The 16,148-nt window shown below is 28.4% G+C and overlaps 1 protein-coding gene across 1 annotated transcript in view; it reads left to right on the top strand.

Annotated features, from left to right (window-relative positions):
* The first annotated feature begins 1,657 nt into the window (after positions 1–1,657).
* The window catches only part of LOC142340386 (cilia- and flagella-associated protein 43-like), a 62,987-nt gene continuing 48,496 nt past the window's right edge, over positions 1,658–16,148 (top strand). The window contains exon 1 of the mRNA XM_075390963.1: positions 1,658–1,669. The gene's annotated coding sequence lies outside the window, so the exon portion shown is untranslated. The remainder of the gene's footprint in view (positions 1,670–16,148) is intronic.

Genomic DNA, 16,148 nt, shown 5'->3' with positions numbered 1-16,148 from the left:
ACATGAATAATCCATAAATATATTAGAGTTTAATATAACCTTTGGTATGCTTTTGGTTATGCGTGTGTTGAGTCTTATCTCGGAAGACAAGGCAGTTTTGGGACAGAAGCAATTATACAAAATGGCCGAATTAATAAACACCCGGGTCGCGGTGTCACCGCCATTCAACGCAATTTTTTTTGCAACAAGTAAATTAAAACTATAACCATACGGTTAAATATAACTGAAACAAAAAATATTTCAAATCATTCAAACAATAATAATATAAAAAACATCAACAAATTTCTTAAAGAATCACATTTTAAAATTTTGTTTTGGTTGTTTTCTTCCTAAAAATATAAATAACTTGTGTGAGCAAGAAAATTATGCGGTGAATGCGGGAAGTTTTGTATGATAAGCGGTGAATGCGGTGAAATTACAGAAATCAGGAGGTGAATGCGGTGAAAAAAAATTATCGCCTGGTGGCGGTGAAACCACAAAATTTTACCGCTGCATTTTACATAAATTCACCGATCTGAAAAGTGTCCAAATTATGAAGGCGGTGACATAACCAGTGATTGTAATGAAATCACATAAATTCACTGCTTAACTTAGTGGTGAACTTACACAATTTCATCGCTTAGAAAAACTGTTAATGTTGTGTGAGATCAGCAGTGAATGCGGTGAAATTAATGAGGAGTAAAAGATTAACCCCCACCCCTAAAACTACCCTCTTATCTTATATCTTTTAGACAAATTCTTCTAAACGGTGAGTTTATGTAATTTAACCACTAAAGTAAGCGGAAAACTGACAAAAAATCACCACATATCACCGGAAAAATGTGTAACTTCACAGTTAAAAATCGCAAATCTTAAAAAAATTCACCGCGCATGATTTACAGAGAGTATAGTGAATTTGATTAATATTCAAAACAAAAAACTAGAAGTTAGTGAGAGATGGTGCAGTGGAAGAAAAAGTGGATGACATGCAGGCGGTGAAAGGTTCGCAACCCCTGGGGGAGAAATTCGGTGAATTTTTGTAAATTCACCGCTTACTCTAGAGGTGAAATTACATAATTTCACCGCATTTCACCTCAAAATTATGTAACAAAAATTGCGGTTAAAAAGTTTTACTGCTTATCTTACATTCTCTTCCAATTGATCCTCGACCCGGACAGTTCAAGCGCCAGCTGAAGATTAGCACGCCTAATGTTAATGCAAAATAGGCTAGTGCTAATTTGTTTCAAAGAATATTAGCCGGAATTATGGACTTGAATCCGTAAAAGTATATTTTGTTTAGTAATTGTAAAAACTGTTAGGGTCAATACAATGGACAGGAACCACATTCACCCTCAAGGAAACATCGAATTCATCAAAGAAATTTACATGATAAGTAATATAATATCAATGAAGTCTTAAAACAAAGTCTTGCTTTTACTAAAATACGTATGTGAGTTAAATTTAGAAAATTCTTTGTAGTAAGATGTCTTACTGGGCACGTTAGGCCTTTGTCACTGGGTTTGCAACAGAAATTTTTTCGAAATTCATGTAATTTTTTGGCGTTTTGGCCAGCCAAATACAAAAATCAAAAAAGTCTGCCCCTCCCCCGCCGTTGCAAACTCAGTAACACCAAAAGTCCTCCCCCATTGCGTGCCCCGAAGGATACATTTTATTATTTAACTTATTAAATCGATTTTAGGTGAGGTTTGTGAATTTTCCGATTTATCAATGCTAGTTTACGAATATTTTAGATATTTTTGCCAAATTTCTTCGGCTGGGGTTACTAACAAAAAGCTGAAAATGCCCAGGTGTAAATAAATATGACCTAACAGGGCTCTGTATTTGCATAAAAAGATAAAAGTAAAAAGCTGCTTTGCAAGAATAGTTACAATTCTTTGCCTTTTCAAGGTAATAGTTAGTCTTGCGGTCTCTTACGTTATTTCAAATCCTCAAAAGTGAAAGAAAACAAAAATATTTGGTAATTTTCTGCCACTCATTGAATGTTCTTTGACGCTTTTTTTTTCTAATCTGAGGTGCCTATTTTGTTTATCTTCCCGGGTTGTTCATCATACAAAATTCCTACTAGTCATACTAGGTCGTATATGATTCTTAGTAATTACATTAGGTCATTAATTATTTGTATAAATTCTTACTAGTCATACTAGGTCGTATATGATTCGCAGTAATCATACTAGGTCATTATTTATTTGTATAAATTTTTACTGGTCATACTAGTTCGTATATGATTTGTAATAATCATACTACGTCTTTAATTATTTGTATAAATTCTAACTAGTCATACTAGGTCGTATATGATTCGTTGTAATCATACTAGGTCAATAATTTTTTTATAAATTCAAACTAGTCGTACAAGGTCGTATATGATTTGTAGTAATCATACTAGGTCATTATTTATTCGAATAAATTCTTACTAGTCATACTAGGTCGTATATGATTCGTGTTAATCATACTAGGTCATTTTTTAGTTCTATAAATTCATACTAGTCATACTAGTTCGTATATTATTCGTAGTAATCATACTACGTCTTTAATTATTTGTATAAATTCTTACTAGTCAAACTAGGTCGTATATGATTCGTAGTAATCATACTAGGTCATTAATTATTTGTATAAATTCTAACTAGTCATACTAGGTCGTATATGATTCGTTGTAATCATACTAGGTCAATAATTTTTTTATAAATTCAAACTAGTCATACAAGGTCGTATATGATTTGTAGTAATCATACTAGGTCATTATTTATTCGAATAAATTCTTACTAGTCATACTAAGTCGTATATGATTCGTATTAATCATACTAAGTCATTTTTTAGTTCTATAAATTCATACTAGTCATACTAGTTCGTATATTATTCGTAGTAATCATACTACGTCTTTAATTATTTTTATAAATTCTTACTAGTCATAGTAGGTCGTATATGATTCGTAGTAATCATACTAGGTCATTAATTGTTTTTATAAATTCAAACTAGTCATACAAGGTCGTATATGACTCGTAGTAGTCGTACTAGGTCATTATTTTCTTGTATAAATTCTTACTAGTCATAATAGGTCGTATATTATTCGTAGTAATCATACTCGGTCATTATTTATTTGTATAAATTCTTACTAGTCATACTAGGTCGTATATGATTCGTAGTAATCATACTAAGTCATTAATAATTTGTATAAACTCTTACTAGTCATACTAGGTCGTATATGATTCGTAGTAATCATACTAGGTCAATATTCAGTTGTATAGATTCTTACTAGTCATACTAGGTGGTAAATGATTTGTAGTAATCATACTACGTCTTTAATTATTTGTATAAATTCTTACTAGTCATACTAGGTCGTATATGATTCGTAGTAATCATACTAGGTCATTATTTATTTGTATAAATTCTTACTAGTCATACTAGGTCTTATATGATTCTTAGTAACCATACTAGGTCATTGTTTTTTTGTAGAAATTCTTACTAGTTATACTATGTCGTAAATGATTCGTAGTTATCATACTAGGTCATTAATTATTTGTATAAATTCAAACTAGTCATACAAGGTCGTATATGATTCGTAGTAATCCTAATAGATCATTATTTATTTGTATAAATTCTTACTAGTCATACTAGGTCGTAAATGATTCCCAGTAATCATACTAGGTCATTAATTGTTTCTATAAATTCTTGGTAGTCATACTAGGTCGTATATGATTCGTAGTAATCATACTAGGTCATTATTAATTTGTATAAATTCTTACTAGTCATACTAGGTCGTATATGATTCGTAGTAATCATACTACGTCTTTAATTTTTTGTATAAATTCTTACTAGTCATACTAGTTCGTAAATGATTCGTAGTAATCATACAACGTCTTTAATTATTTGTATAATATCTTACTAGTCATACTAGGTCGTATATGATTCGTAGTAATCATACTAGGTCAATAATTATTTGTATAAATTCCTACTAGTCATACTAGGTGGTAAATGATTCGTAGTAATCATACTACGTCTATAATTATTTGTATAAATTCTTACTAGTCATACTGTGTCGTATATGATTCGTAATAATCATACTAGGTCATTAATTATTTGTACAAACTCTTACTAGACATACTAGGTCGTATATGATTCGTAATAATCATACTACGTCTTTAATTATTTGTATAAATTCTAACTAGTCATACTAGGTCGTATATGATTCGTTGTAATCAAACTAGGTCAATAATTTTTTTTGTAAATTCAAACTAGTCATACAAGGTCGTATATGACTCGTAGTAGTCGTACTAGGTCATTATTTTTTTGTATAAATTCTTACTAGTTATACTAGGTCGTATATTATTCGTAGTAATCATACTCGGTCATTATTTATTTGTATAAATTCTTACTAGTCATACTAGGTCGTATATGATTTGTAGTAATCATACTAAGTCATTAATAATTTGTATAAATTCTTACTAGTCATACTAGGTCGTATATGATTCGTAGTAATCATACTAGGTCAATTTTCAGTTGTATAGATTCTTACTAGTCATACTAGATGGTAAATGATTCGTAGTAATCATACTACGTCTTTAATTATTTGTATAAATTCTTACTAGTCATACTAGGTCGTATATGATTCGTAGTAATCATACTAGGTCATTATTTATTTGTATAAATTCTTACTAGTCATACTAGGTCTTATATGATTCTTAGTAACCATACTAGGTCATTGTTTATTTGTAGAAATTCTTACTAGTTATACTATGTCGTAAATGATTTGTAGTTATCATACTAGGTCATTAATTATTTGTATAAATTCAAACTAGCCATACAAGGTCGTATATGGTTCGTATTAATCATAATAGATCATTATTTATTTGTCTAAATTCTTACTAGTCATACTAGGTCGTAAATGATTTGTAGTAATCATACTAGGTCATTAATTGTTTCTATAAATTCTTGGTAGTCATACTAGGTCGTATATGATTCATAGTAATCATACTAGGTCATTATTAATTTGTATAAATTCATACTAGTCATACTAGTTCGTATATTATTCGTAGTAATCATACTACTTCTTTAATTATTTGTATAAATTCTTACTAGTCATACTAGGTCGTATATGATTCGTAGTAATCATACTAGGTCAATATTCAGTTGTTTAGATTCTTACTAGTCATACTAGATGGTAAATGATTCGTAGTAATCATACTACGTCTTTAATTATTTGTATAAATTCTTACTAGTCATACTAGGTCGTATATGATTCGTAGTAATCATACTAGGTCATTATTTATTTGTATAAATTCTTACTAGTCATACTAGGTCTTATATGATTCTTAGTAACCATACTAGGTCATTGTTTATTTGTAGAAACTCTTACTAGTTATACTATGTCGTAAATGATTCGTAGTTATCATACTAGGTCATTAATTATTTGTATAAATTCAAACTAGTCATACAAGGTCGTATATGGTTCGTAGTAATCATAATAGATCATTATTTATTTGTAAAAATTCTTACTAGTCATACTAGGTCGTAAATGATTCGTAGTAATCATAATAGGTCATTAATTGTTTCTATAAATTCTTGGTAGTCATACTAGGTCGTATATGATTCGTAGTAATCATACTAGGTCATTATTAATTTGTATAAATTCTTGCTAGTCATACTAGGTCGTATATGATTCGTAGTAATCATACTACGTCTTTAATTTTTTGTATAAATTCTTACTAGTCATACTAGTTCGTAAATGATTCGTAGTAATCATACAACGTCTTTAATTATTTGTATAATGTCTTACTAGTCATACTAGGTCGTATGTGATTCGTAGTAATCATACTAGGTCAATTATTATTTGTATAAATTCTTACTAGTCATACTAGGTCGTAAAGGATTCGTAGTAATCATACTAGGTCATTAATTGTTTCTATAATTTCTTGGTAGTCATACTAGGTCGTATATGATTCGTAGTAATCTTACTAGGTCATTATTAATTTGTATAAAATCATACTAGTCATACTAGTTCGTATATTATTCGTAGAAATCATACTACGTCTTTAATTATTTGTATAAATTCTTACTAGTCATACTAGGTCGTATATGACTCGTAGTAATCATACTAGGTCATTATTTGTTTTTATAAATTCAAACTAGTCATACAAGGTCGTATATGACTCGTAGTAGTCGTACTAGGTCATTATTTTTTTGTATAAATTCTTACTAGTCATACTAGGTCGTATATTATTCGTAGTAATCATACTCGGTCATTATTTATTTGTATAAATTCTTACTAGTCATACTAGGTCGTATATGATTCGTAGTAATCATACTAGGTCATTAATTGTTTCTATAAATTCTTGGTAGTCTTACTAGGTCGTATATGATTCGTAGTAATCATACTAGGTCATTATTAATTTGTATAAATTCTTGCTAGTCATACTAGGTCGTATATGATTCGTAGTAATCATACTACGTCTTCAATTTTATGTATAAATTCTTACTAGTCATACTAGTTCGTAAATGATTCGTAGTAATCATACAACGTCTTTAATTATTTGTATAATATCTTACTAGTCATACTAGGTCTTATATGATTCTTAGTAACCATACTAGGTCATTGTTTATTTGTAGAAATTCTTACTAGTTATACTATGTCGTAAATGATTCGTAGTTATCATACTAGGTCATTAATTAATTGTATAAATTCAAACTAGTCATACAAGGTCGTATATGCCTCGTAGTAATCATAATAGATCATTATTTATTTGTATAAATTCTTGCTAGTCATACTAGGTCGTATATGATTCGTAGTAATCATACTACGTCTTCAATTTTATGTATAAATTCTTACTAGTCATACTAGTTCGTAAATGATTCGTAGTAATCATACAACGTCTTTAATTATTTGTATAATATCTTACTAGTCATACTAGGTCTTATATGATTCTTAGTAACCATACTAGGTCATTGTTTATTTGTAGAAATTCTTACTAGTTATACTATGTCGTAAATGATTCGTAGTTATCATACTAGGTCATTAATTAATTGTATAAATTCAAACTAGTCATACAAGGTCGTATATGCCTCGTAGTAATCATAATAGATCATTATTTATTTGTATAAATTCTTACTAGTCATACTAGGTCGTAAATGATTTGTAGTAATCATACTAGGTCATTAATTGTTACTATAAATTCTTGGTAGTCATACTAGGTCGTATATGATTCGTAGTAATCATACTAGGTCATTATTAATTTGTATAAATTCTTGCTAGTCATACTAGGTCGTATATGATTCGTAGTAATCATTCTAGGTCATTAATTGTTTCTATAAATTCTTGGTAGTCATACTAGGTCGTATATGATTCGTAGTAATCATACTAGGTCATTATTAATTTGTATAAATTCTTGCTAGTCATACTAGGTCGTATATGATTCGTAGTAATCATACTACGTCTTTAATTTTTTGTATAAATTCTTACTAGTCATACTAGTTCGTAAATGATTCGTAGTAATCATACAACGTCTTTAATTATTTGTATAATATCTTACTAGTCATACTAGGTCGTATGCGATTCGTAGTAATCATACTAGGTCATTAATTATTTGTATAAATTCTTACTAGTCATACTAGGTCGTAAATGATTCGTAGTAATCATACTAGGTCATTAATTGCTTCTATAAATTCTTGGTAGTCATACTAGGTCGTATATGATTCGTAGTAATCTTACTAGGTCATTATTAATTTGTATAAATTCATACTAGTCATACTAGTTCGTATATTATTCGTAGTAATCATACTACGTCTTTAATTATTTGTATGAATTCTTACTAGTCATACTAGGTCGTATATGATTCGTAGTAATCATACTAGGTCATTATTTATTTGTATAAATTCTTACTAGTCATACAAGGTCGTATATGACTCGTAGTAGTCGTACTAGGTCATTATTTTTTTGTATAAATTCTTACTAGTCATACTAGGTCGTATATTATTCGTAGTAATCATACTCGGTCATTATTTATTTGTATAAATTCTTACTAGTCATACTAGGTCGTATATGATTCGTAGTAATCATACTAGGTCATTAATTGTTTCTATAAATTCTTGGTAGTCTTACTAGGTCTTATATGATTCGTAGTAATCATACTAGGTCATTATTAATTTGTATAAATTCTTGCTAGTCATACTAGGTCGTATATGATTCGTAGTAATCATACTACGTCTTTAATTTTTTGTATAAATTCTTACTAGTCATACTAGTTCGTAAATGATTCGTAGTAATCATACAACGTCTTTAATTATTTGTATAATATCTTACTAGTCATATTAGGTCTTATATGATTCTTAGTAACCATACTAGGTCATTGTTTATTTGTAGAAATTCTTACTAGTTATACTATGTCGTAAATGATTCGTAGTTATCATACTAGGTCATTAATTATTTGTAGAAATTCTTACTAGTCATACTAGGTCGTATATGATTCGTAGTAATCATACTAGGTCAATAATTATTTGTATAAATTCTTACTAGTCATACTAGGTGGTAAATGATTCGTAGTAATCATACTACGTCTATAATTATTTGTATAAATTCTTACTAGTCATACTGTGTCGTATATGATTCGTAGTAATCATACTAGGTCATTAATTATTTGTACAAACTCTTACTAGACATACTAGGTCATATATGATTCGTAATAATCATACTACGTCTTTATTTATTTGTATAAATTCTAACTAGTCATACTAGGTCGTATATGATTCGTTGTAATCATACTAGGTCAATAATTTTTCTTATAAATTCAAACTAGTCATACAAGGTCGTATATGACTCGTAGTAGTCGTACTAGGTCATTTTTTTTGTATAAATTCTTACTAGTTATACTAGGTCGTATATTATTCGTAGTAATCATACTCGGTCATTATTTATTTGTATAAATTCTTACTAGTCATACTAGGTCGTATATGATTCGTAGTAATCATAATAAGTCATTAATAATTTGTATAAATTCTTACTAGTCATACTAGGTCGTATATGATTCGTAGTAATCATACTAGGTCAATATTCAGTTGTATAGATTCTTACTAGTCATACTAGATGGTAAATGATTCGTAGTAATCATACTACGTCTTTAATTATTTGTATAAATTCTTACTAGTCATACTAGGTCGTATATGATTCGTAGTAATCATACTAGGTCATTATTTATTTGTATAAATTCTTACTAGTCATACTAGGTCTTATATGATTTTTGGTAACCATACTAGGTCATTGTTTATTTGTAGAAATTCTTACTAGTTATACTATGTCGTAAATGATTCGTAGTTATCATACTAGGTCATTAATTATTTGTATAAATTCAAACTAGTCATACAAGGTCGTATATGGTTCGTAGTAATCATAATAGATCATTATTTATTTGTATAATTTCTTACTAGTCATACTAGGTCGTAAATGATTCGTAGTAATCATACTAGGTCATTAATTGTTTCTATAAATTCTTGGTAGTCATACTAGGTCGTATATGATTTGTAGTAATCATACTAGGTCATTAATAATTTGTATAAATTCATACTAGTCATACTAGTTCGTATATTATTCGTAGTAATCATACTACGTCTTTAATTATTTGTATAAATTCTTACTGGTCATACTAGGTCGTATATGATTCGTAGTAATCATACTAGGTCAATATTCAGTTGTATAGATTCTTACTAGTCATACTAGATGGTAAATGATTCGTAGTAATCATACTACGTCTTTAATTATTTGTATGAATTCTTACTAGTCATACTAGGTCGTATATGATTCGTAGTAACCATACTAGGTCATTGTTTTTTTGTAGAAATTCTTACTAGTTATACTATGTCGTAAATGATTCGTAGTTATCATACTAGGTCACTAATTATTTGTATAAATTCAAACTAGTCATACAAGGTCGTATATGATTCGTAGTAATCATAATAGATCATTATTTATTTGTAAAAATTCTTACTAGTCATACTAGGTCGTAAATGATTCGTAGTAATCATACTAGGTCATTATTAATTTGTATAAATTCTTGCTAGTCATACTAGGTCGTATATAATTCGTAGTAATCATACTACGTCTTTAATTTTTTGTATAAATTCTTACTAGTCATACTAGTTCGTAAATGATTCGTAGTAATCATACAACGTCTTTAATTATTTGTATAATATCTTACTTGTCATACTAGGTCGTATGTGATTCGTAGTAATCATACTAGGTCAATAATTATTTGTATAATTTCTTGCTAGTCATACTAGTTCGTAAACGATTCGTAGTAATCATACAACGTCTTTAATTATTTGTATAATATCTTACTAGTGATACTAGGTCGTATGTGATTCGTAGTAATCATACTAGGTCATTAATTGTTTCTATAAATTCTTGGTAGTCAAACTAGGTCGTATATGATTCGTAGTAATCATACTAGGTCATTATTAATTTGTATAAATTCTTGCTAGTCATACTAGGTCGTATATAATTCGTAGTATTCATACTACGTCTTTAATTTTTTGTATAAATTCTTACTAGTCATACTAGTTCGTAAATGATTCGTAGTAATCATACAACGTCTTTAATTATTTGTATAATATCTTACTAGTCATACTAGGTCGTATGTGATTCGTAGTAATCATACTAGGTCAATAATTATTTGTATAAATTCTTACTAGTCATACTAGGTCGTAAATGATTCGTAGTAATCATACTAGGTCAAAATTCAGTTGTATAGATTCTTACTAGTCATACTAGATGGTAAATGATTCGTAGTAATCATACTACGTCTTTAATTATTTGTATAAATTCTCACTAGTCATACTAGGTCGTATATGATTCGTAGTAACCATACTAGGTCATTGTTTATTTGTAGAAATTCTTACTATTTATACTATGTCGTAAATGATTCGTAGTTATCATACTAGGTCACTAATTATTTGTATAAATTCAAACTAGTCATACAAGGTCGTATATGATTCGTAGTAATCATAATAGATCATTATTTTTTTGTAAAAATTCTTACTAGTCATACTAGGTCGTAAATGATTCGTAGTAATCATACTAGGTCATTAATTGTTTCTATAAATTCTTGGTAGTCATACTAGGTCGTATATGATTCGTAGTAATCATACTAGGTCATTATTAATTTGTATAAATTCTTGCTAATCATACTAGGTCGTATATAATTCGTAGTAATCATACTACGTCTTTAATTTTTTGTATAAATTCTTACTAGTCATACTAGTTCGTAAATGATTCGTAGTAATCATACAACGTCTTTAATTATTTGTATAATATCTTACTAGTCATACTAGGTCGTATGTGATTCGTAGTAATCATACTAGGTCAATAATTATTTGTATAAATTCTTACTAGTCATACTAGGTCGTAAATGATTCGTAGTAATCATACTAGGTCATTAATTGTTTCTATAAATTCTTGGTAGTCATACTAGGTCGTAAATGATTCGTAGTAATCTTACTAGGTCATTATTAATTTGTATAAATTCATACTAGTCATACTAGTTCGTATATTATTCGTAGTAATCATACTACGTCTTTAATTATTTGTATAAATTCTTACTAGTCATACTAGGTCGTATATGATTCGTAGTAATCATACTAGGTCAATATTCAGTTGTATAGATTCTTACTAGTCATACTAGATGGTAAATGATTCGTAGTAATCATACTACGTCTTTAATTATTTGTATAAATTCTTACTAGTCATACTAGGTCGTATACTAAGACGTAGTATGATTACTACGAATAATATACGAACTAGTATGACTAGTATGAATTTATACAAATTAATAAATTCTTACTATTCATACTAGGTCGTATATGATTCGTAGTAACCATACTAGGTCATTGTTTATTTGTAGAAATTCTTACTAGTTATACTATGTCGTAAATGATTCGTAGTTATCATACTAGGTCACTAATTATTTGTATAAATTCAAACTAGTCATACAAGGTCGTATATGATTCGTAGTAATCATAATAGATCATTATTTATTTGTAAACATTCTTACTAGTCATACTAGGTCGTAAATGATTCGTAGTAATCATACTAGGTCATTAATTGTTTCTATAAATTCTTGGTAGTCATACTAGGTCGTATATGATTCGTAGTAATCATACTAGGTCATTATTAATTTGTATAAGTTCTTGCTAGTCATACTAGGTCGTATATAATTCGTAGTAATCATACTACGTCTTTAATTTTTTGTATAAATTCTTACCAGTCATACTAGTTCGTAAATGATTCGTAGTAATCATACAACGTCTTTAATTATTTGTATAATATCTTACTAGTCATACTAGAACGTATGTGATTTGTAGTAATCATACTAGGTCAATAATTATTTGTATAAACTCTTACTAGTCATACTAGGTCGTAAATGATTCGTAGTAATCATACTAGGTCAATATTCAGTTGTATAGATTCTTACTAGTCATACTAGATGGTAAATGATTCGTAGTAATCATACTACGTCTTTAATTATTTGTATAAATTCTCACTAGTCATACTAGGTCGTATATGATTCGTAGTAACCATACTAGGTCATTGTTTATTTGTAGAAATTCTTACTATTTATACTATGTCGTAAATGATTCGTAGTTATCATACTAGGTCACTAATTATTTGTATAAATTCAAACTAGCCATACAAGGTCGTATATGATTCGTAGTAATCATAATAGATCATTATTTTTTTGTAAAAATTCTTACTAGTCATACTAGGTCGTAAATGATTCGTAGTAATCATACTAGGTCATTAATTGTTTCTATAAATTCTTGGTAGTCATACTAGGTCGTATATGATTCGTAGTAATCATACTAGGTCATTATTAATTTGTATAAATTCTTGCTAGTCATACTAGGTCGTATATGATTCGTAGTAATCATACTACGTCTTTATTTTTTTGTATAAATTCTTACTAGTCATACTAGTTCGTAAATGATTCGTAGTAATCATACAACGTCTTTAATTATTTGTATAATATCTTACTAGTCATACAAGGTCGTATGTGATTCGTAGTAATCATACTAGGTCAATAATTATTTGTATAAATTCTTACTAGTCATACTAGGTCGTAAATGATTCGTAGTAATCATACTAGGTCATTAATTGTTTCTATAAATTCTTGGTAGTCATACTAGGTCGTATATGATTCGTAGTAATCTTACTAGGTCATTATTAATTTGTATAAATTCATACTAGTCATACTAGTTCGTATATTATTCGTAGTAATCATACTACGTCTTTAATTATTTGTATAAATTCTTACTAGTCATACTAGGTCGTATATGATTCGTAGTAATCATACTAGGTCAATATTCAGTTGTATAGATTCTTACTAGTCATACTAGATGGTAAATGATTCGTAGTAATCATACTACGTCTTTAATTATTTGTATAAATTCGTACTAGTCATACTAGGTCGTATATGATTCGTAGTAACCATACTAGGTCATTGTTTATTTGTAGAAATTCTTACTAGTTATACTATGTCGTAAATGATTCGTAGTTATCATACTAGGTCACTAATTATTTGTATAAATTCAAACTAGTCATACAAGGTCGTATATGATTCGTAGTAATCATAATAGATCATTATTTATTTGTAAAAATTCTTACTAGTCATACTAGGTCGTAAATGATTCGTAGTAATCAAACTAGGTCATTAATTGTTTCTATAAATTCTTGGTAGTCATACTAGGTCGTATATGATTCGTAGTAATCATACTAGGTCATTATTAATTTGTATAAATTCTTGCTAGTCATACTAGGTCGTATATAATTCGTAGTAATCATACTACGTCTTTAATTTTTTGTATAAATTCTTACTAGTCATACTAGTTCGTAAATGATTCGTAGTAATCATACAACGTCTTTAATTATTTGTATAATATCTTACTAGTCATACTAGGTTGTATGTGATTCGTAGTAATCATACTAGGTCAATAATTATTTGTATAAATTCTTACTAGTCATACTAGGTCGTAAATGATTCGTAGTAATCATACTAGGTCAATATTCAGTTGTATAGATTCTTACTAGTCATACTAGATGGTAAATGATTCGTAGTAATCATACTACGTCTTTAATTATTTGTATAAATTCTCACTAGTCATACTAGGTCGTATATGATTCGTAGTAACCATACTAGGTCATTGTTTATTTGTAGAAATTCTTACTATTTATACTATGTCGTAAATGATTCGTAGTTATCATACTAGGTCACTAATTATTTGTATAAATTCAAACTAGTCATACAAGGTCGTATATGATTCGTAGTAATCATAATAGATCATTATTTTTTTGTAAAAATTCTTACTAGTCATACTAGGTCGTAAATGATTCGTAGTAATCATACTAGGTCATTAATTGTTTCTATAAATTCTTGGTAGTCATACTAGGTCGTATATGATTCGTAGTAATCATACTAGGTCATTATTAATTTGTATAAATTCTTGCTAGTCATACTAGGTCGTATATAATTCGTAGTAATCATACTACGTCTTTAATTTTTTGTATAAATTCTTACTAGTCATACTAGTTCGTAAATGATTCGTAGTAATCATACAACGTCTTTAATTATTTGTATAATATCTTACTAGTCATACTAGGTCGTATGTGATTCGTAGTAATCATACTAGGTCAGTAATTATTTGTATAAATTCTTACTAGTCATACTAGGTCGTAAATGATTCGTAGTAATCATACTAGGTCATTAATTGTTTCTATAAATTCTTGGTAGTCATACTAGGTCGTATATGATTCGTAGTAATCTTACTAGGTCATTATTAATTTGTATAAATTCATAATAGTCATACTAGTTCGTATATTATTCGTAGTAATCATACTACGTCTTTAATTATTTGTATAAATTCTTACCAGTCATACTAGGTCGTATATGATTCGTAGTAATCATACTAGGTCATTAATTGTTTTTATAAATTCAAACTAGTCGTACAAGGTCGTATATGACTCGTAGTAGTCGTACTAGGTCATTATTTTTTTGTATAAATTCTTACTAGTCATACTAGGTCGTATATTATTCGTAGTAATCATACTCCGTCATTATTTATTTGTATAAATTCTTACTAGTCATACTAGGTCGTATATGATTCGTAGTAATCATACTAGGTCATTAATTGTTTCTATAAATTCTTGGTAGTCTTACTAGGTCGTATATGATTCGTAGTAATCATACTAGGTCATTATTAATTTGTATAAATTCTTGCTAGTCATACTAGGTCGTATATGATTCGTAGTAATCATACTAGGTCTTTAATTTTTTGTATAAATTCTTACTAGTCATACTAGTTCGTAAATGATTCGTAGTAATCATACAACGTCTTTAATTATTTGTGTAATATCTTACTAGTCATACTAGGTCTTATATGATTCTTAGTAACCATACTATGTCATTGTTTATTTGTAGAAATTCTTACTAGTTATACTATGTCGTAAATGATTCGTAGTTATCATACTAGGTCATTAATTATTTGTATAAATTCAAACTAGTCATACAAGGTCGTATATGATTCGTAGTAATCATGCTAGGTCATTATAAATTTGTATAAATTCTTGCTAGTCATACTAGGTCGTATATGATTCGTAGTAATCATACTAGGTCATTAATTGTTTCTATAAATTCTTGGTAGTCATACTAGGTCGTATATGATTCGTAGTAATCATACTAGGTCATTATTAATTTGTATAAATTCTTGCTAGTCATACTAGGTCGTATATGATTCGTAGTAATCATACTACGTCTTTAATTTTTTGTATAAATTCTTACTAGTCATACTAGTTCGTAAATGATTCGTAGTAATCATACAACGTCTTTAATTATTTGTATAATATCTTACTAGTCATACTAGGTCGTATGTGATTCGTAGTAATCATACTAGGTCAATAATTATTTGTATAAATTCTTACTAGTCATACTAGGTCGTAAATGATTCGTAGTAATCATACTAGGTCATTAATTGTTTCTATAAATTCTTGGTAGTCATACTAGGTCGTATACGATTCGTAGTAATCTTACTAGGTCATTATTAATTTGTATAAATTCATACTAGTCGTACTAGTTCGTATATTATTCGTAGTAATCATACTACGTCTTTAATTATTTGTA

Source organism: Convolutriloba macropyga, chromosome 5 (genome assembly GCF_964194025.1).
Source record: "Convolutriloba macropyga chromosome 5, txConMacr16.3, whole genome shotgun sequence".
NCBI classification, from domain to species: domain Eukaryota; kingdom Metazoa; phylum Xenacoelomorpha; order Acoela; family Convolutidae; genus Convolutriloba; species Convolutriloba macropyga.
This window is presented reverse-complemented; position numbering and strand designations above follow the sequence as displayed.